This window comes from Petaurus breviceps, unplaced genomic scaffold (genome assembly GCF_028583685.1).
Source record: "Petaurus breviceps papuanus isolate PSGF00001 unplaced genomic scaffold, PetGlider_PUasm1.0 90847, whole genome shotgun sequence".
Taxonomy (NCBI): Eukaryota; Metazoa; Chordata; class Mammalia; order Diprotodontia; family Petauridae; genus Petaurus; species Petaurus breviceps.
In genome coordinates this window covers 11,922,547-11,948,974 of record NW_027187360.1, presented here as the reverse complement: position 1 = coordinate 11,948,974, position 26,428 = coordinate 11,922,547, and the positions used below count along the sequence as shown (strand labels likewise).

The following is a 26,428-nucleotide window of genomic DNA, read 5'->3' as shown; positions in this document are numbered from 1 at the left end:
GGGGGTCGTTTTGTTTATATCATGTAAACCAATGCTGGTGATTGACCAAGCATGATTGAAGGACAGTGAATGACTTCTATCCCATCTATTTCAACCCACACCTGAGAAGTCTTTTCTTCCTTTAAATCAATTCAATTCCATCAAATGACATCTGATTTAGAAACTTAATAATGAAATTCAATTTATTAAGGAATAAAATAAAATATGTGAAGCACCATGTCTGTTACTGAAGATAAAAAGATGTATTCAAGGAGCTTATTATTAGCTTATGAGATGTGAAGGCTCATGACAAAATGTACAAAAATAAATATTATTAAAAAACCTGTTTCATCTTAAACTCTTGAGAAGGTTACAATAAATAATCTCACGTTTCCATAGCACATCACAGTTATAAAGTGATTTATAATACTGTAAGGGTGGGGAATAATTGATTTAATCAATCACACAATAATCCCTGGCCATTTATAGTAATTAACAAAGATGCTGCTGACACCTAAAGCAGAAAAAAAACCACTTCTATTGAGTCAGTCAGGCAATAACACTAGATGTTAGAAGTCTTTGATGAATTTAGAAGACCTTGAAAGCCTTTGGATTGCACAGGAAATACATTTTGATCAGCAGGAGACACTAGGCAGGGGTGTGCTGTTAAATGTTTAACAACCACTTTTAGGGGGCAAATGTGGACATGGCATATTTTTCAGTTTAATCTGCACTATTCACATTTTCTCTATCACTTTCTTAAGTCAAGACAATCAACAAAACCATAAATCAAGCCCTGATTTGTGGTGTTTGCTGATTTCTGAGGTGTAAATGCTCAGACTTAAAATTTAACAATTGGCCAGGGCAGGAGCTGGCTCCTGTCTCAACCTGTGGGGTCTGTAAAAAATAGCAAGATGATTTGTCATTGAGAATTTTGAGTATCTAGCAGCAAAGAAGAGTGAACTGTCCCACTCAAACCTCTAAGAGGAAATTACTTGGGAGAGGGGAAGTTAATTTCCTTCCCCTACCTTGACCAGAGGAAAACCTTGTAAACTCTGGAGGAGCAGAGGATTTTAGAATTCCCATTAGCATCATAGTCTTCAAAACAGTTAACAGCAGTGTCTATATCAGGACAAATTAGGGATGCTGAGGTAAGGCAGTTTCGTGACTCTACAAGGAGCTTAAGCAGAAAAGTCACAAACCACAAAAGGGGAACTTCATGAGTATACCATGAAGGAGAGAAAAGGATTTCCAGAAGAAAAAAAAAGGCAGTTTGGTTATACAGTGGGTCTGGAGTCCGGAAGACTCATCATCTTGAGTTCAGACCTGGTCTCAGACATTTTGTAGCTGTGTGACCCTGAGTAGGTCACTTAATCCTGTTTGCCTCAGTTTCCTCATCTGTAAAATGAGCTGGAGAAGGAAATGACAAATAACTGCAGGATCTTTGTCAGGAAAACCCCATGAAGGAGTCACAAAGAGTCAGATAGGACTGAAATGACTAAACAACAACAGTAAGTGTAATAATAATGGTAATAATTGTAATGATGATAATTTTTTTTTTAAAAAAGGACCTGTGAGTTATTTATGTCACATGTGCTTTGTCTTTTTGAGCCCACTTTTCTCTTTATATTTCACAAATATATTGACAATTCAAAAAATATTTATTAAGCACTTACTAATGTAAAGCACAAGAATCATGACCCTCATTTTACAATTGAGAAATTAAAGTTCAAAGAAGCCTTGACCAGATTTGCATGACTAGTAAGGGGCAGAGCAGAGACTTGAACCCAGGTCTACTGGTTAGAAATTCAGGCTTCTAGGATGATTATACTTCCTGAAACCAGAGAGGAGAGAAGATATGGTAATGCTCTTTCTGGTATAGGCTTCTGGGATCCAGGAGAAGACTACAGATCACTGGAGATTTGTATATGTTTCCCTTCAACATTGAGCTCCTCAAAATAATCAATTCAGTTAAACAATTCAACAAATAAGTATTTATTTTGCCTACTAAATGCATGACACTGTGTTATGGGATGATAACAATAATTCCTGCCTTTGAGAAGCTTATATTCTACTAGATGGGGGAGGGAGTTAATATATTATACAAACAACCAGAGGATAGGCAGTGATGGGTGCAATGGAACGATCCAAGACTCTAATTATATTTATTAAGAGTCATCTACCACTACTGCTTCAGCTGCTGCTGCTACTGCTACTGCTACTACTACTACCACCAACTAACACTTTTATACATTTTATGATTTGCAAAGCACTTTACAAATATTATTTCATTTCATTCTCACAACAACCCTGGAAGATAGATATTATTATTATCCCCATTTTGCAGATGAGGAAACTGAGGCCCACAGAAGTTATGTGATTTGCCTAGGGTCACACAGCTAGTTAATGTCTGAGACTTCATTTGAAGTCAGATCTTTCTGACTCAAGGTGCGTGGCTCTATCCACCGAGACACTTAGCATTCTCTGTGAAGGCACTGTGCTAGGCAACAGATAGACAAAAATGAATCCTGTGTGTCTCTTGAGAGCAGGCTCTCTGTCTTATAATGCTTACATTTGATGCGAAATTTGTCAATTTTTTTGCTCCAAAATGCTTTTACACCTACAATCTCATTGTAACCTCATCAACCTAGGGCTATAGGCAAAACAGCTTGTTTCTTCTCCTAAACACTTTGATAGATGTTGAGTTCATGACTGCCAGATAGTCCCTTCTCTGATAAGGTTCATCACCCACCCATCCTCATTCCCTGTGATTCTTGCCCACGTGTTCCCATTAAATCCTCCATTGACTATCTTCCCAATGTGCTGGAGGCCTTCTACATGTTTTTAGCATTCGGAAGAACCAATATACAGCCAGAGCTGCCCATCTGTTAACTCTCATTATTACTACATGACCAGATGTTGCTACCCTTATCTATAGACAAAGAAACAGCCCCAAAGAGGTTAAATAAGTTATGAAAGGCCAAAGAACTAGTCCCTAGTTTCTAGTTCTGTCTTATTTTATTTTATTTTTGCTTTTTGGAGGAGGGGGACAGGCAGGACAATTGGGGTTAAGTGACTTGCCCAAGGTCACATGGCTAAGTGTTAAGTGTCTGAGGCCAAATTTGAACTCAGGTCCTCCTGACTCCAAGGCTGGTGCTCTATTCACTGCACCACCTAGCCGCCCCTCTAGTTGTGTCTTAACCAGTCCCAGGTTTCTTCTGTTAGACAGTGACCTCCCTCAGGGTCAGTAGAAACCATTGCTAGATAGGTTATATTATCATTGAAGGGCCTCAGTTTTGGTGTCCAATGACTACTCAGATCTCTACCTGCTGACCCTAGGGAAGTCACACCCTCTTTTGCCTTTGGTTTCTTCTTCTGTAAAATGAAAGGTTTGAATGACATGAATTCTGAGGTCTCTCCTAGCTCTAAATGCTGTCATGTTTGAGAGCGAATGGGACAGCTGGTTAGCTCAAAGAGTGAATCATCAGTAATATGAAAGGCTTTTTATCCCTTTCCCTCCCCTCAACATTACAAAAAAAAAATCTGTATACTATCCTGTTAACCCTGAAGACCCTTCCCTCCAAAAGCCACATAATTGACATCTCGGGTTATATGGGGTTTTGGGGAGAACTAGCTCTTCTGGTGGGATGGCTTGCCAAGGCTCCTCATCCACCTTGGTTGTCCACCTATCACTCAACTCTCACTTGTGGCTCCAAGAAGCTTTAGCATACGAAGTGGCCACGCCCCGGTAAAACTGTCCTGGCAGACAGGCTAAACCAGGTCGAGGGTAACCTATGAGCTTCAAATCTGTAGGTGAATTAGGAGGATGTCTAGCATGTGAAGCATGTCAGGCATGTGAAGACATCCCCTCCCCCCCCCCCCCCCAGCAGAATGGGCAGAGGAGAACACTTTGTTCCAAGGGCCATGAAGGCAGCTGAAGCAGGTGCTGTGGAGTGCTGGCAGCTTGGTCAGACATCAAAGATGCCAAAGTCATCCACTGCATCCTGGGCCATCGCCAGTTGTCTTGACTTTTGTCCTGCCATCAGACTTCAGTGACTCAGGTAGAGAGAGTGAGATTTACCACTTTGCACAACTCTGCCTCACTTCAATCGAGTTCATAGGCAAGTCAAGACATCAACCCATAATGTCATTGGTCCTCTTTAAGAAAGAAGGAAGAACAGCAGCAATCGATGTCGCTGAGCCAAACAAGATTGTGTTACCATGAGACTCTCCACTTGCTGACGTAATCACTGATATTTGTGTAGCTTTAAGGTTTCTGAACCCCAGCAAATTCCTAATCTTATCATCTCCAATTTACAGATGAGGAAATTGAGGCTCGGAGAGGTTATGTGATGTACTTGTGGTCATACAGCTATTAAGTATCAGGAGTAGGATGAACTCTGGGCTTTCCGGACCCTCAGCCCAGCAATCCATCTACCACTCTCCCATGTCGTCACTAAATAAATAAAATTAGAATGCCTGCAACATTCAAGAGGAATGAGATACACTGACTTATATGTTTGAGATTCCAGTGAGCTGTCAAATCATGGCTGGATTGGGTGTGAATGGACGCTGGTGTCTGCCTATACAGAGATAAGCAGGTACTAGGACTGTTTAACCCCAAGTAACGAAGGCCAAGTTATGATTTTTAATAATAGGCTACATATCAGTAATGTGTATGGTAGTGATGATCACCTGGTTTCCCAAGGACAGATTGAGAGAATGCTCTCTGACAGTGGGCTGTGACACACTGAAATTTGACACTAAGAGTTAAGCTCTGTAATCAATTTTCCTTGAGGGCTTTTAAAGTCTGGACACATTCTTTTCTGTCTAGGAAAATAATAGTAATAATAATAATGGCTGACATTTATATAATGCTCTGAGGTTTGCAAAACCTTTTGCCTATATTATCTCATGTTGGATATTGGATGAGTCACTTGTACAGAATGAGTTAAACGACCTGTTGCTATCCCTTTCAGCCCAAAAAAATCTCACCCTGAATACGAAAACTATGTTGACAAATGGAAACTGGGATTTCTCCCCTGCAAATGAGAGATAGTTTGCTGTCAATGTATGGCCCCTTCTAGGCCTAAAAGGCCCTTCTGTATTTCTGATTCAATGCTATAAAGTTGCCACAAGTTACTATGACCCTTTACACACAATTGGAGAGATCTCAAGGCAGTTAGATTGAAAGAACTCTCAGGGGAACAGAGTACTTACATATAAACCCCTGGGGCTAATCTCACATCCCAGAGAGTTGACACCTAAGAGTGTTTCACTAGCAGCTAAAGCAGGTGCTCCTGAAGGCAGCAAATTTTTTTAAAATGGGGGTAATTTACAGAATTATACACTGTGCTCTTTCCCAACTCATCTGCCCCTTTCTAACAGAACAGCTGGCAAATAAGAGTAGAACCAGCCAAAGTACTGTCTTTAATGACTGAACTTTCTGCCTCTATCAACCTGCATGCAGAAATAGAGAGAAAACATTTAGGAAGGACTTACTTGGCCCCATGAACACAGAGTAGCAAAGGGAGGAGGTACAGGCTGATGGGTCAAGGTATGGAGTCGCCAGATTTCTGCTGGAGGAAGTCATTGTAGGGGGGAGTTGGCCATGATTCCCATCTGTAGTGTGGAGCCAAAGGCAGGGCTGCTTCTGATGTAGAAGGGCTCCAAAACCTCACCTAGCCATTCAGTTTCCTTCAAGCAGTCCTGGCTCCTTGCTATCTTTTTTCTGCCAAGTTTCTTTGGTTTAGAAAGAGAGAGGGGCTCTGGGAAACAGTTGAGTGCCAAAATTCCCTCTTTCCTCCCCCCTCTACAGTTTGGATTGCACAAGGAAGCTAGGGTTCTCTCCCCTAATTGCTCACCTACCTAAAGGTTCACCTTGAGAATAGTCTCTGCAATTTCTACTCCCTTCATCTTGTTTCCCTACTATAGCCCCAAAGTTTCTGGTAGTCTTAATCTCACTTCTCGGTTCAGAGCCAGGGAAATAAGTACTACAATCAAAGCGAAAGCCAGTAGGATATAGTGAAAAGGACACTAGCTCTGGGTTCCAATCCTGACTCTGACTTTACTAGTGTGATTTGGGGCAAGTCACAACTTCTCTGGGTTTCAGTTTCCTCACTTGGAAAATGGGGGTGATGGACAAATGGCTGTTGATGCTCCTTCCAGTTCTCTATCTATGATTCTATGACCTCAGAAATAATCAGAGATTTTGGGGGCGGCTAGGTGGCACAGTGAATAGAGAACTGGCCCTGGATTCAGGAGGACCTGAGTTCAAATCTGACCTCAGACACTTGAAACAATTACTAGCCATGTGACTTTGGGCAAGTCACTTAACCCCAATTGCCCTCCTAAAAGCAAAAAAATAATAATAATCAGATAATTTTCTGTAAAGTGAAGTATCATGTTCATGTCACTTGTTCCCATCACTCCTTGGTTTTCTACTGCTACCTAATGAAACCCAATCTCTTCTAGCAGTCTTCAAGGCCTAAGTTTAACAAACAAATCCAACTTTTTGAACCACTATGCCCTAATATGCATTCTTTAATTATGGTCAGTTTTCTCCTCATATCAACAGATTCTTAAGCCCACCCCCATGTACCTGCTCTTACTGTTTTCGACCCAAGGAATCCCCTTCTCATGTCTTCCCACATATCCATATCCTATCCATCTCTCAGGTCTAGCTACAAGGTGGTATGGCACACAGATAATATTGATGAGTTGAAAGGTGGAGAGCCTGGGTCCAAATCCTGGTGCCTCTCATTTGTAAAATGGGGATAATAATAGCACCTGTTGTTGCAAGGATAAAGCGACATAATATTTGTAAAGTGCTTAGTAAACCTTAATGTGCTATGTATGCTAGCTACTATTATATTATCTGGGTTACTTCAGAGTCTGATAATATTGACTGTTATTTCTTTAGAAATCCCTTTCCATATATTATTTGGTTCTTATAGCAACCTTGTGAGGTAGGTACAGTTATTATCCCTGTAATTACAGAAAGTGAAGTAGGGTCATAGATGAAGAGCTAGAAGGGACTTCAGAGGCCCATAAGCCAGATGAGGAAACCGAAGCCCAAAGAAGTTAAGTGACTTGCCCAAGGTCACAAAGGTAGTAATTATCAGAGGCAGAATTTAACTCAGCCCTTCTTAATGCCAAGTCCAGCACTCTATCCATTATACCATGGGGTTTCTCAGGCAAATCAGTCTCACTGGGCTTCAGTTTCATTCAACTATAATGTGAAGGAAATGCACTAGACGATCTTAAAAGACCTTTCCAGTTCTGACTTTTATCATCCCAAATGGTTAGACATAGAGTTGTCACTCAGCATACACAATTAATGGGTAATGCCCTAGGATACTGAATTACGTGCTTTAAGTGGGTGTTATAAGTGAGAATTCAGTGTACCTAAGAAGATTCAGTCAATTGGATAGGGAATAACCCAACGAATTCTTCCTTTCTTGGAAGAGGGTGAGAAAGTCTCAAATAAATATCTTCCCTGAATTACCACATGCTAGAGCTGCTGTTACAAATCTCTCCTCGTCCTTGGCTTGGTTCAGCTTAGCTGGACTCCTTATTCTTTTTTTTTTTTTTTTTGCTTTTTGAAGGGGGGAAGGCAGGGCAATTGGGGTTAAGTGACTTGCCCAAGGTCACATGGCTAGTTTTTTATGGTAAGTGTCTGAGGCCGAATCTGAACTCAGGTCCTCCTGACTTCAGGGCCGGTGCTCTATTCACTATACCACATAGCTGCCCCAACTCCCTACTCTCTTATTATATACCTTTATTTTTTTGTGACTGCTGGAGCCAGGAGTGGATTCATTTCTTGCCTCCCCCATACCCAAATGATTAATACAGATAAGACTCAAACAAGTTGCCTAACAGAAAAACAGCCTCCCCCCCCCCAACCTATAATCACACCTCTAACAATCATTCTGCCATCTCTTTGACTGGTTGGCACAGTCTCCTAGGCAAGCCTACTGCTACACTGTGGGAGATGGTATCTTGGCATCTGGCACTTATTCTCCAGTCTTACCTGATCCTATTCAGATGCTTTTCTTATTTACGTATTTTCTCCTGGCTCCTGAACACACTGAATCATGGCCCTATTGCACAGACCTTGGAAATGGGCTACCTGTAGGAACAAGGCAAAAGTTGCATTGGAAAAGAACACTGGTAAAGAACTGGGTCATCATTTTTTGAGTCAGGAAAGGGTAACCCTTGTGTCCCATTGCTTCTCAGCTTCTTGGAACCAACCCAAAGCAAGGAAGGTCATTCATCTTCACATGGAAGGACTGGAGTTACCTACCTGGAGCTTGACTCCATCAGCCCTTGAATTAATAATTCAGACTCCAATCAGCATAATGACCAACCATAATTCCATAGGATTAAAGATGAAATGGGGCAGCTAGGTGGTGCAGTGGATAGAATGTCAGTCCTGGAGTCAGGAAAACTCATCTTCCTGGGTTCAAATCTGGTCTCAGTCACTTACTAGCTGTGTGATCCTGGGTAAGTCACTTAACCCCATTTGCCTCAGTTTCCTCATCTGTAAAATGAGCTAGAGAAGGAAAAGGCAAACTGCTCTAGTATCTTTACTAAGAAAACTCCAGGTAAGGGCATGAAAAATCATACATGACTGAACAACATCTATCATATATTTCATTTTGTTCCCTATAAGGCAAACTCACCTTATGATACTGACTTCTTTTGGGGGTACTATGCACTTTGCGGCACAAAGTCTTATCCAAGGCGGCAGGGTTGAAGATACAAACCCTTGGGGACCATTCACTGTGGAAGAAAACTAAAGCTCCTATTCAAGCCCAAGATGCTTCACTGTTGCCACCAAAAACAAAACAAACAAACAAAAAAACTTCATCTGTTTCTTGCTGTCTTTGACCATGGGGCTCCCTAACCAGATAATGATACTAAGAGGAAATGATTAACATTATTAACAACAAGAGGGGCAACTTAGAACCTCATAGATGGACTGTTTGAAAGAAACATTAGAGCTCCTCTAGTCCAATCCCCTCATTTAACTGGTGAGGAACATGAGAGCCATAAGGATCAAATGACTCAGCCAGCATCAACAGGAAGGAAGTACAAGAGCTGGGAAGAACTGCTTTCTCACTTATTAGCCTCCCAAGTGACCTTAGATAGATCACTCTCAGAGGCTGTAATACCTCTGAGGCCCAAGCTTGTCTCTGAAGCTCTTTCCAGCTCTGAAATGCTAAAGCCTTCCTAACTCTCCAGGCCCAAATGGATTTCCCCCAGCATATCTCTGATCTCCTACAGTATTTATGACAAAGGTAAATACTTACTAACTACTCACTGTGTACAGAGGATTGTGTAGGCTAGGGAAGAGAATCCACTGAAACTCATTCAACAAACATTCCCTAAGTGCTCACTTTTTTCCCCCAGGACCTGGGCTAGGTGCAGAGGATACAACTACAAGAAGAAAAAGTCCCTGCCCTCAAGGAGCTTACATTCTGTTGGGGAAAGTGGTGTGTGGAAATAAAATATATGAGCAGATGAGTCCGTGCATGACAATTTCAGGAGGGAACAAGTGCTAACAGTTGGGGTGGGAGGGGAAGAATCAGGAAAGCCTTCCTGTAGAAAATGGTACATCACCTGAAGGGAACTAAAAATTCTCTGAGGCAGCAGTGAGTTGGGAGTACATGTCTGGCATATAAAAGCACAAGGGAGAAAGATGGAGTAACGTGTTTGTAGAACAGCAGTTAGATCCTTTTGGCTAGAGCAGAGAATGTGGAAATGGGCAATGAGAACCATTGAAATTTTCAAAACAGGGAAATAACATGATACAAACTATGGTCCCTTTCCCTCATAATGATCACAGTCTAGATGGCAGTTAATCAATAAACATCAAATACTTACTATGTGTTATTCGTTGTGTTAAGCATTGAGGATACAAAAAAAAAAAAAAGCAAAAGATCAACCATGACCTTGAAGAAGTCACAATCTTAAGGGGGAGACAACATACTAGACAAATTTGAAATACCCAACAGAGGGGAGGCAGTAGAATGGGGGTGAGGAATCTGCAGCCACAAAGCCACATGTGACCCTCTAGGTCCTCAAGTTGAGGCTTCGAGACTGTAGATTTCCCACCCTGCACCAGAATTAAGCAGGGTTGGGAAAGGCTCCCTGTAGAAGATGATACTTGAAGGGAGCCAGGGAAGCCAGGGGACACAGATATTCCAGTGAAAATACTCAGAGTAGAGAGAGGTCCAGTTGGAGAAACCACAAAGAATCCAGTGTCATTGGATCACAGAGTTGGGGGAAAGGGGGCTAAATTATGAAGGGCTTTGAACATCAGAGGATTTTATATTTCATCCTGGAAGTGATAAGGAGCCACTGGAGTGTATAAAGGGGAGAAGATAAAAATACAAATAGCTATAATGAACAGTATGATATGAAAAGTGCATTAGAGAGGCTCCGAATACATAGAAAAACAATAAAAGACCATGTAGAATGAGGTTCCAGGCTATGGTACTAGATTAGAAGCCTCAGGAGGCAGGGTCATACATCTCATCTAAACTTTGGATCTTTCCCAGTGTTCTGCTCGTAGAAGCAGCTAAATAAAGATGTGTTGATTGATTAGGGGAGTGTGGCACAGGAGAAAGGACCCTAGATTGGAGGTACTAGGCTCCTATTCTGGCTCTCCTACCTACCTGTGAGACCTTGGACAAGTAACTCCGGACCTTAGCTGCTTCACTTACAAAATAATGGGGCTGGGGGCTCAGTGAGTAAGAGCACTGGTCCCAGAGTTGGGATGACCTGGGGATCGAATCCGGGCTCTGATACTTAGCACCACACCCAGAAATAACTGGCCATGTAACCTTGAGCAAGTTACTTAACCCCAACTGCTTTAAAAAAAAAATAATAAAAAATAATGGGAGTGGACTTCCTGACCTCTCTCTCTTCCAGCTCAAAATCTGTGATCTTACATGATAACCTTGTGAGTGACCGGTATAGACAATCTATATTCTCTAGTTAGCCTCTAATATCCTTGAGGGCAGAGACCATCCATGCCTCCCATCTCTAGTGCCCACTCACAATTTAGTTTAGCATAGAACTGGGTGGAGACTGGTGATCAGTAGGATATAAGTTCCTTGAGGCAGTACTTTCTCCTTGATTGTTTTTTTGTTTTTGTTTTTGTATCCTCGGAGGCAAAGGGAATGAATGGATAGAGGGTTGGAAGAATCAGGAAGACCAAGATTCAAATTCTGCCTCTAAGGCATCCTGGCTAGTCAGGTCACCTTTCCCCTCAGTGCCCCAAGGAACTCTAAAACAACAAATTGCAGGATAGGTGTTGATGGAAATATACTTGGTTGATGGAAATTCCACACTGGAGACTCCCTATACCAATGAAATCCCTCAACTCATTTAAAAAAAAATCTCCAGCACCTCCAAATAGAGCAGCTGGGTAGCATAGTGGATAGAGTGCTTGCCCTGGAGTCAAGAGGACCTGAGTTCAAATTCGGACTCAGACACTAACAAACTGTGTGACCCTGGACAAGTCGCTTAATCCCATTTGCTTCCGTTTCCTCAACTATAAATAATGAGCTGGAGAAGGAAATAACAAACCACTCCAGTATCCTTGCCAAGAAAACCCCAAATGGGGCCAGGAAAAGCTGGATGTGGCTTAACAACAACTTAACAATAATACCTTTACCCACCTGCTTGCTGGGTTCAGCTGAATTCCGTAAATACTTACAGATTAATTGGTTGACAAGAAGGTTGCATATGGAGTCCTTATACACATATGACAGGAAACAGAATACTAAAACTGAACAAAACTTTAGAGATCAATCAATCTATCCCCTTCATTCTACAGATCAAGAAACTGGGGCCCAGAAAGAGACCTTCCTAAAATAATAGCAAGAATAATTACCATCAATACAAAGGTCTCTCATTCTCCAGGTTACTAGCATGTAAAGAGTCAATCAGTACTATGTGCCAGGCAGTGTGTTAAGTGCTGGTATAATGCTAAATCACTGTGCTAAACACATACACACATTAGAAGGCTTCTTACACTGCAAAAAATCCAAGCAAATAAGTCATGTCTCAGCATTGTAACAGCATATGAATAATGATCAGGCTGAGAAAGACAGTCCCCCTCCACCCCACTAGCATCCCAGCCCTCCTGCCTAATAGGGAAAGTTACACCACAGAGTCAGGTCCCTTTGCAATCAGTAACAGGGAAAACATCTTATTAATATGATCCTAAAGAGTGACCTTTTTTAAAATTTTTTTAAAGAAACAGTGGGATAATTGAGACCTAAGAAGAAAACGGGCCCCTAGCACCATCTGGGCTAGATTCTGACTTAGAATCCCTATTCCTAGACTCCCAGCTGACATATCCCATTTGTTTAAAAGGGACTGACTTTCCTCCAGGAGAGAAAAGCTAGCATCTTGGAGACTGAGGTCACAGGCTTGAGAGAAGAATCCTCTTAGGAGGTATCTAGGTGGTGCAGTGGATAGAACACCTACCCTGCAGTCAGAAGGATCTGAGTTCAAATGTGACCTCAGACACTTGATACTTACTAGCTGTGTGACTCTGGGCAAGTCACTTAACCCAGATTGCCTCTTCAAAACAAACAAACAAAAAGAATCCTCTTAGCCAAAGAGCCTTGAAGATGAAGGGAAAGTTGGGATAATATCCGGGGATGAGACTAAGCTAGGGGCAAACTAGTGACAAAAAAGTAGATTGCCAATCATGGTTTCTCTACAAAAGTGCTTTTCTGTGATCCCCAATGCTACATCAACAAATCCATATAGACATATAGAATAATAGCCAGCATTTATACAGTGCTTTAAGGTTGGCAATGCTCTCTACCTATATTATCTCATTTGATGATCATACCAAGCCTAACAGCCCTGGGAACTAGGTGCTATTATTATTCCATGTTACAGATCAAAATCATCCCATAGCAATTTGAGTGTCTGAATCAAGATTCAAACTCAGGTAGTCCTGACACCAAATCTATCCACTAGACTGGCTTGTTGCCTCTATATAAACACAAACCCACATACCCACACACTCCCACATATTTGTGCATATGCATACATATGTAAATATATGGGGAGAAAGAGTGAGAGAGACAAAGAATGAGAAAGAGGAGACAGAGTAAGAGAGAGAGGGACAGGAACCAAGCTTTCATGTGCACACAGGCCTGAGCATTTCCTCTGTACATGGCCCAGGGATCAGATATCTTGGTGGCTATAAAGCCACTGTCCCTATCCCTAGAAACTCAGAATCTAGTGGGGAAAGTAAGGGGACTGCCCCCTCTACAACATCCTGACATCAGTTCTTTGGATATAAAATACTACATGATCCAGTGGATCAAAAGTCAGCCTTAGACCTTTCCAGGCAATTCTCAAATATTGTCTTAGTTGCAAGCTTATGACCACAGAAAAGGTAATATGTATTTACTTCCCAGCCGTTTAATAGATAAAAATAATAACCAAAAAGCCCCAAGGACTTTTGATTCTCTTTTCTTCCACCTTTTTAAGGTGGGTATACCAGTGGTTTCAGAAGGGATTGGTATTTACCTTCGGAGAAAACCTGTCAAATCTGACATGCAATGTCTCACCTTCCATTCCAGGGTCCTTTCATTGGGATTAGATTATGAGTTTGTTTCATTCCCATTAAAACAATAAATCCTCTTTGGAAACCATTTCTAATTCTGCTGCTTAGGTTTGTTCTAATTAGCACCGAATAACAAAAGTATAACAGTAGCACCTATTCTCCCAACTTCTCTAACAGCCTGTCAGAGAAAGAACAGTGTGAATAACAGCTCAGTTTATAAGAGGCTTTGTCATTTTTCCATTTAGAATGAAACACACACAGGCTGATACAAGGCCCTGTTGATGTGACTCCAGGAGAATGGGCTATGGCCCAACACACTGAAGGAAACAAATGGCAAGACCACGGCTTTTGGATCCCTGCTCCACAGTTTGGCCACATAAACAAGCCCTGGCTGGCCCAGGGGACCAAAATGTTCTGTCTGCCACTGGCATGGCTTTGGATGCATATAAAAGAAAGAAAGTATCTTCAAACCCTAAATCCTCACTGAGCACCTGAGTCACTCTACAACGGCAGGGAGGGACGCTGCTTGGCCCTTCCACAAGCCAAGGACAACCTTCCTTAAAGACTAGAAGGGCAACCTGGAGTTTTTATCACTTGATCCTAATTTTAGAATTGTACTCCAGACTAGCATTTCTTGCTTATTCTTAAGAAAGCCAGTGTTGGATGGAACCTTAGAATGTAAACTGCTAGAGCCAGACAGAATTCTGTGTAATACAGAATGCCAAAGGTGGAGGAGCCCTAGAAAATAGAATATTGGAACTGGAAGGAGTTTTAGAATAAAGAACACAGAATGTCAGACCTGGAAAGAATTTGGACAACAGAATGCCAGAGCTGAAAGGAAACATAGAACATAGAATGTCAGAGCTAACCAGGACCTTAGAACATAGAACACGTCATCAATCAATCAATCAACATTTATTAAGCACCTACAGTATGCCAGGTAGTATGCTAAACACTGGGGATACAAAAAGAGGCAAAAGACAGTTCCTATCCTCAAGAAGCTTACACTGAGGAAGACAACACACAAACAAATTTAGACAGAGAAAACTATATGCTGGATAAACAGGAAATAATTACAAGAGGGAAAGCACTGGAATTAAGAGGTGTTAGGGAAGGCTTCCTATAGAAGAGGGGGTTTGGCAGAAGGAGAAAAAGAGCAAGAGGAGGGTTGACATAACTTGTCAGAACTAGAAAGGATCTGAAAACAGCATGTCAGCTCTAGAAAGGACCTTAGGACATAGCATGTCTGAGCTGGAGGGGACCTTAGAAAGATCATCTAATTCAGCCTCCTCTTTTTATAGAGGAAGAGAAACTTTACCCTGTTAAGCATCAGAGTCCAGACAAGAGACCATTTGTTTTTCCCACCATACCACGTCATTTTGACATCTGTATACACACTGTATCTTACAATCTATTTAGGAAGATAAGAGGGATCCATAAGGGAAACACTAGAGAATATTTTTGAGGTCAGTCTACTCCAGTGTGGTTTCACCAAAGTCAATGCTTAGATAGATGAATGTGAATGAGTGAAATAAGTAACTTTGCTAGTCACACAGGAGGTGCTAAAAAAATGATAGAACCACTGCCACAGAAGAATCAGTCCTTTTCTATGCCAACAGAGACCTGTTCCTTCATGTACACATGGGAAACAATCAGAGATCAAGTGGAAGCAAGCGTTCAGTGTTAGAGAGGAGCCAGAGTATAGTACTATGCACACCCAGAGTCTGCATTCATTAAAGCTCTTTGAATGAATGAGTCCAGGGCAAAAACTATTAAACACATTATGAATGGGACTTTCATTTTCCTTCCTTTGAATTATTCACATTCCAACTTGAGAATGTTAATAGGAGGTTAATGAGAGCCTTTTAACTGGGCTTTGGTATCCACACCCAATCTAGCTGAGATAAAGATGGTTTTGGCTGATATTCTTCCTCCCTGATTATACCTTTAAAAAAAAAAAAGATACAATTTTATATTTGTTGTGAAAATCACCAAGAGACCGACTCAGAAAATGAATCACCCATTCGTGTCCCGGCCTCTCCCATTCGCCTTCCCTGCAATCCCCCTTCAGCAGAATCAATAGAATGTGTTCCACCTTGTTTGAAGAAGCAGGATGTCATGTTGGCAAGGCAACGGGATGGGCATCCTACCCAACCCACCTCCAAAAAAGAAGCTTAAAGGATAGCTTTGCTGCTCTTATAATAAAAAAAAAAAGTCAGGGTCAATGGTTTACTCCCAAGGTCTGGAGAAATATTTATCTTGTCTTCCATCAGTCAGACTGATTTTGCACCCTATTTCACAATACACAAAAGCTTAGTGTTGCAACTGGGTATGTGACATCATGGATTATGGCTATAATGTTCAAAACATACAGATCTGTCCCTGGTATGCTAACAGTACTTTTATTAGATTTTTTTTGGGGGGGAAGAAGAAGAGGGGAGGACACGGATTGGGTTTGTGTGTGTATTGAATAGATGTAGTTTTCGTCTTTGAAGTTTAAGACCAGTTGTAAATTCCTTGAAGTCCGTCCTATTTCCTTTTATATTAGCATGTTAACAAGCTTTGGAAGACTGACAGACGTTACAGGAAGGCGCAGCTGGGTGCTCCCCGAGTCTGGGGCCTAATTCAAACCAGAGCACGAAGCCTTCCTGAACTCTGCGGCTTGTCTGGTGTTTACAGACTCGGCAGGAAGAGCCCATCGCCACAGTGATGAAGCCATAATGTCCTCATCAAATACGGATGCTTTCTGTCCTACGAAGGCAACAGTTGGGATTAATTAAGAAAGGAAATGCCACAATACTCTAAATTACCTCTCTAGTTGAAACCTTTGCACCAGATGAAGTTCAACAATAAAAATGGGGAACCATATACACATATAAATATATATATGAATATATACATATATATACACACATGCACTGAGAACACACACACACACACACACACACACACACACACACTGAGAATTAAGGCCTTTCTCAGAGGCAGTCATTGAAGGTCCTGCCCTACCATGTAAGTATATTTAACTACTCAGCAGTCAAAGGTACTGGCTTCCCATTCTTTAGGTCGGAAATACGCAACACTTTAAACCCAAGTAACAATGAGAAGTCTTCTGGTACAAACAAAACTATCTGTCCTAAGCATTAAATAGATCCCCAGTAACTCCTTCCAAATATAATAGTCAAGTCTAATTCACCTATCCCCAATCAACTCACTAGAGTGTCACCAAGTTTGAAAAGACTCCCCCATCAGACGTTCTTAGAGTCTCTGCTGAATGGTGACATAAGCTAATTTCGCAAATCCCCAAGAGAGAACTATAGCATTACAGAATGTGTGAATTAGAAGGACCCTTAGAACATAGAATGTCAGTGTTAAGAGGGACCCCAGACCATAAATATAGGAGCAGTGGGTGGCTTGGTGGCTGGAGCACCTGCCTGGAGTCAGGAAGACCTGAGTTCAAATCCGGCCTCAGACACCTAGCTATGTGAACCTGAGCAAGTCACTTAACCCAGTTTGCCTCAGTTTCCTTATCTATAAAATGAGCTGAAGAAGGAAATGGCAAACCACTCCAATATCTTTGCCAAGAAAACCCCAATTGGGGTCACAAATTGTCAGACATGACTGAAACTACTGAACAACAACAACAACAACAGCCTTGGGGAGACTAGGTGGCGCAGTGAGTAGAGCACCGGCCCTGGAGTCAGGAGGACCTGAGTTCAAATCCGGTCTCAGACACTTAACACTTACTAGCCGTGTGATCTTGGCCAAGTCACTTAACCCCAATTGTCCCTCCAAAAAGCAACAAAAAATTTTTTAATAAAAAAAAAACAAAAACAACAGATTTTGATGGGATTTTAGAGGCTATCCAATCTAACCCTCTTATGTTACTGACGGAGTCCAGACAAGAGCAATGACCCAAAAGAGACAAAAGGAATTCACTTAATTTCAGACAAACCATCATTTAATGTTATGTTGCTTTTTCCAGTGGGCACAATTTCTTGGCAGAGAATTAGCAGCAATATTACAGAAGCTAAAAATTCATTTCCTTGGAAATCACAGTGCCAGTCCCACTTACATTTATTGTCAAGAGAGAGTTAATAAAGCAATTGTGTCTAAAGGAAAGCTGTTTTGAAAAGTCATATTTTAAAACCATATTTACCAGCTGACTATGAGTTCATTACTTGGTCTCACGAATTAGCATGAGTCAAACTATATTACTTCAAAGAGGCCTCTGGGTTACATTGAGGGGCTGAATTCCTACCTAACTCCTTCCTTGCCAATGGGGGATATTGATTTTGCCTGCACTGGACAGCCCTGAGCACTGACTCTTCACTCTGTCTAACAAATTCAGTTTTACTATTTCATAGCCTTTCTGACACTAACATTTAATGAACATCCCACGAATCAGAGAGGATTTTGGAACAATTGGTTTGGTTTTTATTTTGATGAAATTTCAATAAAAAATAGAATGTAAACACTGATGACTAATGTATACCTTAAAGGCTGTCCAACCTCAGCCAACCATATGTTGGGTTTTCATGCCCACTTAGGATTTGTGATTGTTACCAAGATTCCATGTGCACCTGGTTATGTGACCAAAATATTCTGCCAGAAATGTAAACAATGCCAGTTGGGATTCAACCTCATTTAAACCATATTGTTAAACAGGATCTGTGTATGTTGGGGAAGCTGGTGTATTGAAAGCATCACAGATGAACAGCTTACTATTTTTCTATCCAAAATGAGAGTTTCTGCATTAAAGTGGAGAGAATGCTGACTTTGGACTCATGTTTGAATCCTTCTTTTAGGACTTACTGTGTGAATATGGCCAATTCATTTCAGCTTTTGAGCAGTTTCGTAATCTATAAAATGGAGATGATGATCATATTTACACTACTTACCACACAGGATTGTTGGGAAGAAAATGCTTTGTAAATCTCAACAGGCTACAGAAACACGAGCTTCTACCATTCCTAGAACAAGGAAATTAGACCTGATTAGAACTAGAAAGTCCATTAGAATACAGAATGTCACAGTTGAGCACTCTAGAATGCAGAATGTTGGAGCTGGTAGAGAACATGGAAGATAGAATAAATACAGAATGTCAAAAAGGCAAAAGCAAAACCAAAAATATTGTTGTTGAGTTTTTTTGGAGGGGGGAGGGCAGGGCAATTGTGGTTAAGTGACTTGCCCAAGATTACATGGCTAGTTAAGTGTCTGAGGCCGGATTTGAACTCAGGTCCTCCTGACTCCAGGGCCAGTGCTCTATTCACTGTGCCACCTAGCCACCCCAACCAAAAATATTGAATGTGAAAATTATGTATAAATTGAAATAATTTGTTTGGCCTTTTTGTGGGGGGTAGGGGAGTATATTTCAAATCCTGTTTTTCTCTAGCCCAATTCACCTAAGAAATGCTTGATGAGATGACTTTTTATGTCTGGAAGAGACTTATGATTCTCACATTCTGGAGTTTTAGGGTTTTAATACTACATGATGGTGTGAGATAATTCTGTCACTGATAGTCAGATACAGACATTGTAGAAATGATGGCACGGTTTTTTCCCCCTCCATAGGTCTGGAGAGAAACACTAGGTTTTTTTCAGTGTTACTTAACAGTACTACACACAACATGGACTTAGTAAGGGTATAGTTGGTCAAACCAAGAATAGAACAGGTTTAGTCAAATCTACCTTAATACAAGCATCTAAATCATCTACTTTAATGTTGTACGTTAACAAATTACTACTAAAACTCAGGTTGAAGGGGAAAGGGATAGGATGATGAAGATGACAGTGATGCTTTAGAACTTTTGACTTTTAAAAAATTCATTTGGTTAAAGTTTGTCTGTCATTCAAGGTCCTTCACAAACAGACAACTGTCTCCCTCTCCAATCTTATCTTTTCATTAATTCCCTCTATGTTCATATTACTTACTCCTCACTGTGACCCTACCAGACTAGACCTTTACTGATCTCCTGAATATATACTGCTGCCTCCTACTTCCCTATCTTTGTACTTGCAAAGTAGGCAAAAGGTTTAGGGCCTTTACATGACCTTTCTTCCCTGCCCTTCTTCCCCTGCTGAATTCTTACCTGCCTTTTATTTTTTTATTTTTTGTTTTTTGGAGGGCGATTGGGGTTTTGACTTGCCCAAGGTCACACAGCTAGTTTTTTTTTGTGTTAAGTGTATGAGGTAGGATTTGAACTCAGGTTCTGCTGACTCCAGGGCCAGTGCTCTATTCACTGCGCCACCTAGCTGCCCTAAACCAACATTCTTATGAGCTCAACTTTGTATCCCTGACTCCTAGTTTGGGTACTCTACACATACTTTTATTGTTCAGTTATTTCAGTTGTGTCCCCATCGTGGCCCCATTTGGGGTTTTCTTGGCAAAGATACTGAAGTTTGCCATTTCCTTCTCTGGCTCATTTTAGTGGATGAGGAAACCGAGGCAAGCAGGGTTAAGTATCTGGCCCAGGGTCACACAACTAAGTGTCTCAGGCTAGATTTGAACTCATGTCTTCCTGACTCTAGGCCCTACACTTCATCCATTGCGCCACCGAGATGCACTTCTATACACAAACAGTAAGCGTTAAAAAATGTTTCATGAATGAATGAATGCATCTAAAGTATATATCAAGGTTTCTCCTTTTTTATAGCAGGGCGGATATGAGAATTCATTGGTAGAAGGAAATTCCTAGTGTGGCAAATCCTTCTCCCAATGAAGGTTAATGCCTACTCTATAACTTAAGAGGCTTGAGTGTAGCATTGAGACATGCAGTGATTTACCTGGATGGGGACACAGAATACATATATGGCAGAGTAAGGATTTGAACCCTGATCTTACCTGACTCCAAAATCACTTTGCTATCCATCATGTCAAGCTCCCCCCTCACAAGTTTCTTCTTTCAAAAAGCACTTACTATGCATGAGATGGATGATAGGCACATTTGACTCCTTATTCACTCACTTTCAGTCACAGCTTTGAAACCTTGTCCAGACCCTAAACATTCAAATCTGAGAGGTCTTTTTGACCGCCAAGCTCTAAGGATCTGGGTTGACAAGGTCTTCCACGTGCATGGCCAGTATTCATTTTCTAAACTTATACAAAGCACACAGGAAGCAGCCCTTTTCAAAATGAAAGAGTTGACAGTTATTTACATAATGAATATGTGCCAAACTATATCCACTTTTAAATGTTTATATCTGCCAGACAGCTAGCCAACAGCTACAGCATACAACTCCAGAGACAGAGACCAAATAACCCTGTGACTCTATTTCTCAATACACGTCTTTCCCTTTGAATAGTACCTAGACATGCAGCTGAAAAAATAATTCCACCATTTCTCATTGAAGTTGATTTGTGTCTTATGTTACTTCCCATTAGTCTCATCTGCCTTGTCCAATTCCAGAAATACAATCATCAGGGACAGGAGCAGGGCACTCACAGAAAATGGAGGTATATGCCCCTAGTATTTCTATCTTTAGTGACTTTTTCCTGGGGCATTCATCCAGTAGACTTTCCATCTCCAATGAAGACAGAGAACAGACCTAGCATTTCTATCCAAACTGGACTATTTAAGATTCCTCAATTTTGCCTTGCCTGTTCTCATCTCTGAGCTTTGCATATCCCTCCTCCATGCCTGGAATGGTCTCCAACCTTCCTCTGCTTTTTCTTAGAGTTCTAGCTCAGATGCTACCTTCTCCATAAAGCCTTCCCTGACCCTCCCCCAGATAAAAATGACCCTTTCCTCCTTTAACCTTTTATAACACTCCCTTTTAAATTCTCCTATGCACTTATATTACAACTTTAATAAGAAGAAAAATAATAATACTCACTAGTATTTATAGGTATGCCAGCTAAGTGATGCAATGTATAGAGCGCTGGGCCTGGAGTCAAGAGGACCTGGGGATCTGAAAGTGAACTGCATCATTAATAATAAATGCATGTGAACTGAATTATAGGCACCAGAAGGGGCCAGAAGATTCTGACCATGATGAGTGTTATGTGGTCTACTCTTATCTATAGCTTCATAAATCTAGAACTGCACAGGGCCTCAGAGGCCCTCTAGTCCAGCTCCTTCATTTTACGGAGGAAACTGAGGTCCAAAGAGGCTAAGTGATTTTCCCAAGATCACAAGAGAAGTCGTGAGTAGCAAAGGAATCATAGGATTGATTATAGGTCTAGAGCTGGATGGCACCTCAGAAGTCTTCTAGTCCTGACCTCTCATTTCACAAAGGAAGAAACGGAGGCTGATGGAGGTTGAGTTGAAGTATGATTTAAACCTGTCGTCCAAAATCAAAGTTCTGTTTTCAAATTTTTCCCTAATAGGAGACAAAGTGATTCCATGAAAAAAGGCATTGGATCTGGAGTCAAAGGAGCCAGATTCTGATCCCAGCTCTGCCCCTTTCTACTGGATGACCTTGGGAAAGCAAATTAACCTCTACAGGCCTTACGTTTCTTCATCTCCATCTGAAAAATGACATAATTGAATTATATGGCTTCCATGATCCTTTGCATCTCTAAATGTGTGATCATCTAGTTTTCTGTTTTGTTTAATGAAAAATACTCCTTCCCACCATATTTTCTTCCTTCCTCTCTTTCTTCCTTTGTTCCTTCTCTTTCTTTCTTTCTCCTATCTTCCTTCCTTTTCTTCCTTCCTTCCTCTTCTTCCTTCCTTCCTTTCTTTTTTTTCTTTCTAAATTTGTCCAACAAACTGAAGATACAAATATAAAGGACAGAGCCAATGTTATTTTTTCCCCAACTACACCACATTGGCCCTCAGTATAAGGAGAATGGTTGATGGTGATAAATACTATTTCCTGACAACATTTTGTTGTCCCATAGTTTCTTTTATAGAGAGATTTCATAAGACTAAACTAGGGACAAGTATTTTGTGAATTCTTAGAGAATCAGAATCATGAGCAACCTAGGCATCTAACCCAAATGTTTTCCTTCAGTTCTTGAAACAGGCTGCTGTAGTTGTAGCATGTAGCCAGTTGTACTTAGGGGTTATATTGGCTCTGTGTTTTATGAAGTCATTTATCTGAATGTAACATATAATGCCACTCACTTTTAGGAGCCCTGGTTTCAGAGCTTCAAGTGGGGCTCAGGCCACAGTGTGAGGAGTTTCTTACTGGTCTGTTCCCAAAGTTTCCCTTATCCATGTGCTCTCCTAAAGACAATAACTGGCACAGGGAAAACAAATGACCTATGAATAATTTAATGAAAGTAGTCCCCTCCAATTCACATTTGCCCCAACTGTCATAACCCATGTACATAATGCCAGTTCCCTCATTGAGTGGGCTTGTTAATTATGTATAGCATCCTGACATGCAAACATGCAATTTAGCCCCAAGACATCAGCAATTAGTTAATTAATCTCAACACAAATGATCTGAACCACTCCGAAAAGCACTGTACAGCCAGTAGCAAGTGGAAGGGAATTTTTCTACCAAGAAACTGAATAATCTTGGAACAGAAATGAGGTGAAACCAGAATACAAAATGGATTCTGTGCAACAAAGATACCACTGTATTAAGACATGGGTGTTCAGCAGAGGCAGTTGGAGATCATTCCATCTGGCCAAAGACTGAATTGAGGTCAAGCTGGCCTAAAATAAACACCTGCTGCCTCTCAGTTGACTGGGACTCAAACAATATGAAAAGGAAAGGGAAGGGAAGGGAAGGGAAGGGAAGGGAAGTCATGTGGAGGAGTTAAGTGAGTCATCTGGGCCCTGGGTTGATTGGTACTAATGAACATTGACCACATTTTACTTTGGACTGTGCAGGAATCTCCTGCTTCCATTGCTTGTTGGCCAATGTGCATCAATCTTGAAAAAGCAGCACAACATCCAGTCCTTCTGAGTTTATTCTGCTTTTCTTTAGAGTCCAGGAGATCCAAGTGCCAGTCCCACAAGGTTACACCCATCTTGTTTCCTGCCTTTAGGGAAGGAGCACAAATTTAAGAACCCAATTATTCCAAAAGTTCATCTCCAAGTTCCCTAACCTGACTTGGTAGAATTAAGAGGTCTTGTTTGGAGTCTAATACTAGGCAAAAATTGGACAGATGAGTGTAAAGTCGAATTGATCAATACCAGTTTAAATGAGAGATTAGAATACACTTAGTGTCAGTATTCAGTTGGGCTCCTTGTCTGGATGGTTGTACTATGTATTACTAAACACACATGCTCACTCTTTTCTGGCAGCCAGAATAATATTTTCATCTAAATATGTAACAGTATAATTAGAGCACATTTGGGATTATGGCTAAAAAAGTGTTGTTTTCAATTTTTTTTTAAATTCTTGACCAGTCCTTGAAAATGTCAAGAGTGTCACAATTTCTCCCTAGCTCTTTTCCCAAATTTAAAAACAGGGGGATTTTTCCCTAAAGTTTCAGACATGATCCACTAAGGTTTCCAGTTTGTCACAGTTATGTTGGACATGTGGTGAGGTTCTGCTCATAGTGGCTGGGTGTTCTCCAAATGGACCCATCATAAGACCTCTTCCATCCCTCTGTCTCTAGTAAAAAGTCTCCATATAAATCCTAGTGCAGTCAAAAGTGGGAACTGCATTTGTAATCAGAGGACTTGGATTTGAGCCTAGGCTATGCTGTTTACTGTGTGACTGTGAGACCCCTTTGGGTCTCAGTTTCCTCATGCATAAAATGAGAGTCAGATTAAAATATAACTACAATCTCTTCCATCTTTAAATCCACAATTTCATTATTGGACTCCAACAGCATAAAACAGAGAAGAGTGTGAGGAGAAAGGTGTTGAGGTTGTCATGAAAGCCTTCATGGAAGAAGTGCTAAGAGACCCTGGGTGAAAACCGCTGAGTATTCAGCAACGGTATCACTGGTACCCACGTGCTCATTAAACATCATTCAAACTTCTCCATACTATGTATGACATAGGACATGATTCCTGGATGGAAAGGTCTTCTGGAGATATTCCAAGGATGCTTTTCCCACAAAAATAACTTCAACCTCAATATTCAGCTTATTAGCACTTTACTGATGGAACAATTTATCCATGATCAAAAATGCTCAAAACAAAAGTCCACGGGCTTGTGTCTTATATATGCTGAAGTAATTTGGGCTATTTCCCCTCCACATAGGGGCCCTGAAGCATGAGAAGCTCAAAGTTTCAGAGCTCATCTACATGTCAAGGTCCACTTCAGCTCTGCCACACACGAGGTACAACCCCCAATGAAATATGGATTCCAACTTCAGACAGAGAGTTGTCTCTTTCCTTGATTCAACTCCATTGTTGCTAGAGAAACAACCCAATTCCTGGATATTCATTTTCTCTCCAAGAAAAATGTGGTTCAGAGAAGAGAAAAATGACCTCTCCTCTTTTCTCCCCTTTAGTAAAGGGCAATTTACAAAAATTTTCAGTGACCTCAGTGGAGACTGTCTCTCCAGTTCTGAAGCAATACCTGGACTCATAAACCATTAGAGCTGGAAGGGGTCACAAAAATGAACTAATCCAACCCTCTCATTCTGAAGACAAGAAAACTCAGACCCAGAGAAATGAACTGTTTTGTCCACATTCATACAGTAGTACTAGTGGCAAAATTTAGACTACAACCCAGTCTCTTAACTCCCTATCTACCACTCTTTACACCCTGGACTGTCTCTTTGTGCCTCTGATAACAGATATCACAGTGTTGTACACATAGGATCATGGATTTAAAGCTGGAAGAGAGGCTAGAGATAATCTAGTTCAACCTCTTCATTTCCTAGGGCCAGCAACAGTGGTAAGCTTGTAAATGTTTAACAACTGGCTTGGGCGGGGACGGGGTTGGGGGAGGGGGGGGTTGGAAGAACCATGTTCACACTACACTTTTCAATTTATATTATCAGCATTTTCTCCATCTCTTTCTTAAGTCTAAGTAATCAACAGAACAATAAATCAAGTCCTGATTTGTAGTGTTTGCCGATTTCCTAGATGTAAATGCCACACTGAAGATTTAAGATCTGCTTGAGGAGCTGGCTCCAGCACACCCCCGTGGCAGAAGGCTAGTGGTTTGCCCAAAGTCACACAAGAAACAATTAACAAAGAAGGGCATTTTAACCAAGGATTTCTGACTCTAAATCTAGGGTGCTTTTCAGTGAACAATGCTATAGAAATGAATATGCTAGATAGTAATAGTCCCTGTAGAAAAGATATAGCCCTAGACCTCATAATCTAACTAAAATTAGCCCTGACATGCAGATAAAATAAAACCCCAAACTTAACTCTCAAAGCACCAAGTCAATACACACATCATCTGCACTTAAGCCCAAATGTCTCATTCTCTCACACCCAAGGCCTGTGAAAACTCAACTGTCCCTAAGGCATTCTAAATGAAAAGGAAAAAGAAAACATCTGCCACCCCATTCCCATACACACCCCCCCAAACTTACTACAAGCTTTTATCCAGCAGCCACCAGCAGTCCCAACTCTCTGGTCGCTTGCAACATTGGCCACCTCCAAAGTCCTCTGGGCGTCTTTGCTCTGGGAACTCCACCCTCCACTGTCTCTGAAGTGGCTTCCCCTCTCTCAGCCCTGCTCACCACTCACACTTGCCTCAGTGGCACAGAAGCAGGCTCCAGGCACAAGGAAAGCCTCCCCTAGACACCAGTGTGCCCGCCCTGTCGCAAAGCCCATCACTCGAAAGGCCCTGGAACTGGAACACAAAAGCAACAAATCATTTCCAGTCACACAATTTCATGCTCAAAGTTCTTTCGCCACCCTCAGAGTCTCTGGATTCATAAAAGAGGATATTCTCTGAGAAGACAAAACAAAGTTGAGCATTTCTGGTTAGTTCCAGTAAGCACTGTGAAAAGCCCCAGCCCTCATTTTG

General features: G+C 41.2%; 1 long non-coding RNA gene across 1 annotated transcript in view; it reads right to left on the bottom strand.

Moving 5' to 3' along the window:
* Nucleotides 1-26,175, bottom strand: part of LOC138149608 (uncharacterized) — a 64,315-nt gene extending 38,140 nt beyond the window's left edge. Inside the window, exons 1-2 of the long non-coding RNA XR_011165363.1 lie at nucleotides 25,989-26,175; nucleotides 18,484-18,555 (exon numbers count right to left, since the gene is read on the bottom strand). This is a non-coding gene — a long non-coding RNA (uncharacterized lncRNA). The remainder of the gene's footprint in view (nucleotides 1-18,483; nucleotides 18,556-25,988) is intronic.
* Between the last annotated feature and the right edge of the window lie 253 nt (nucleotides 26,176-26,428).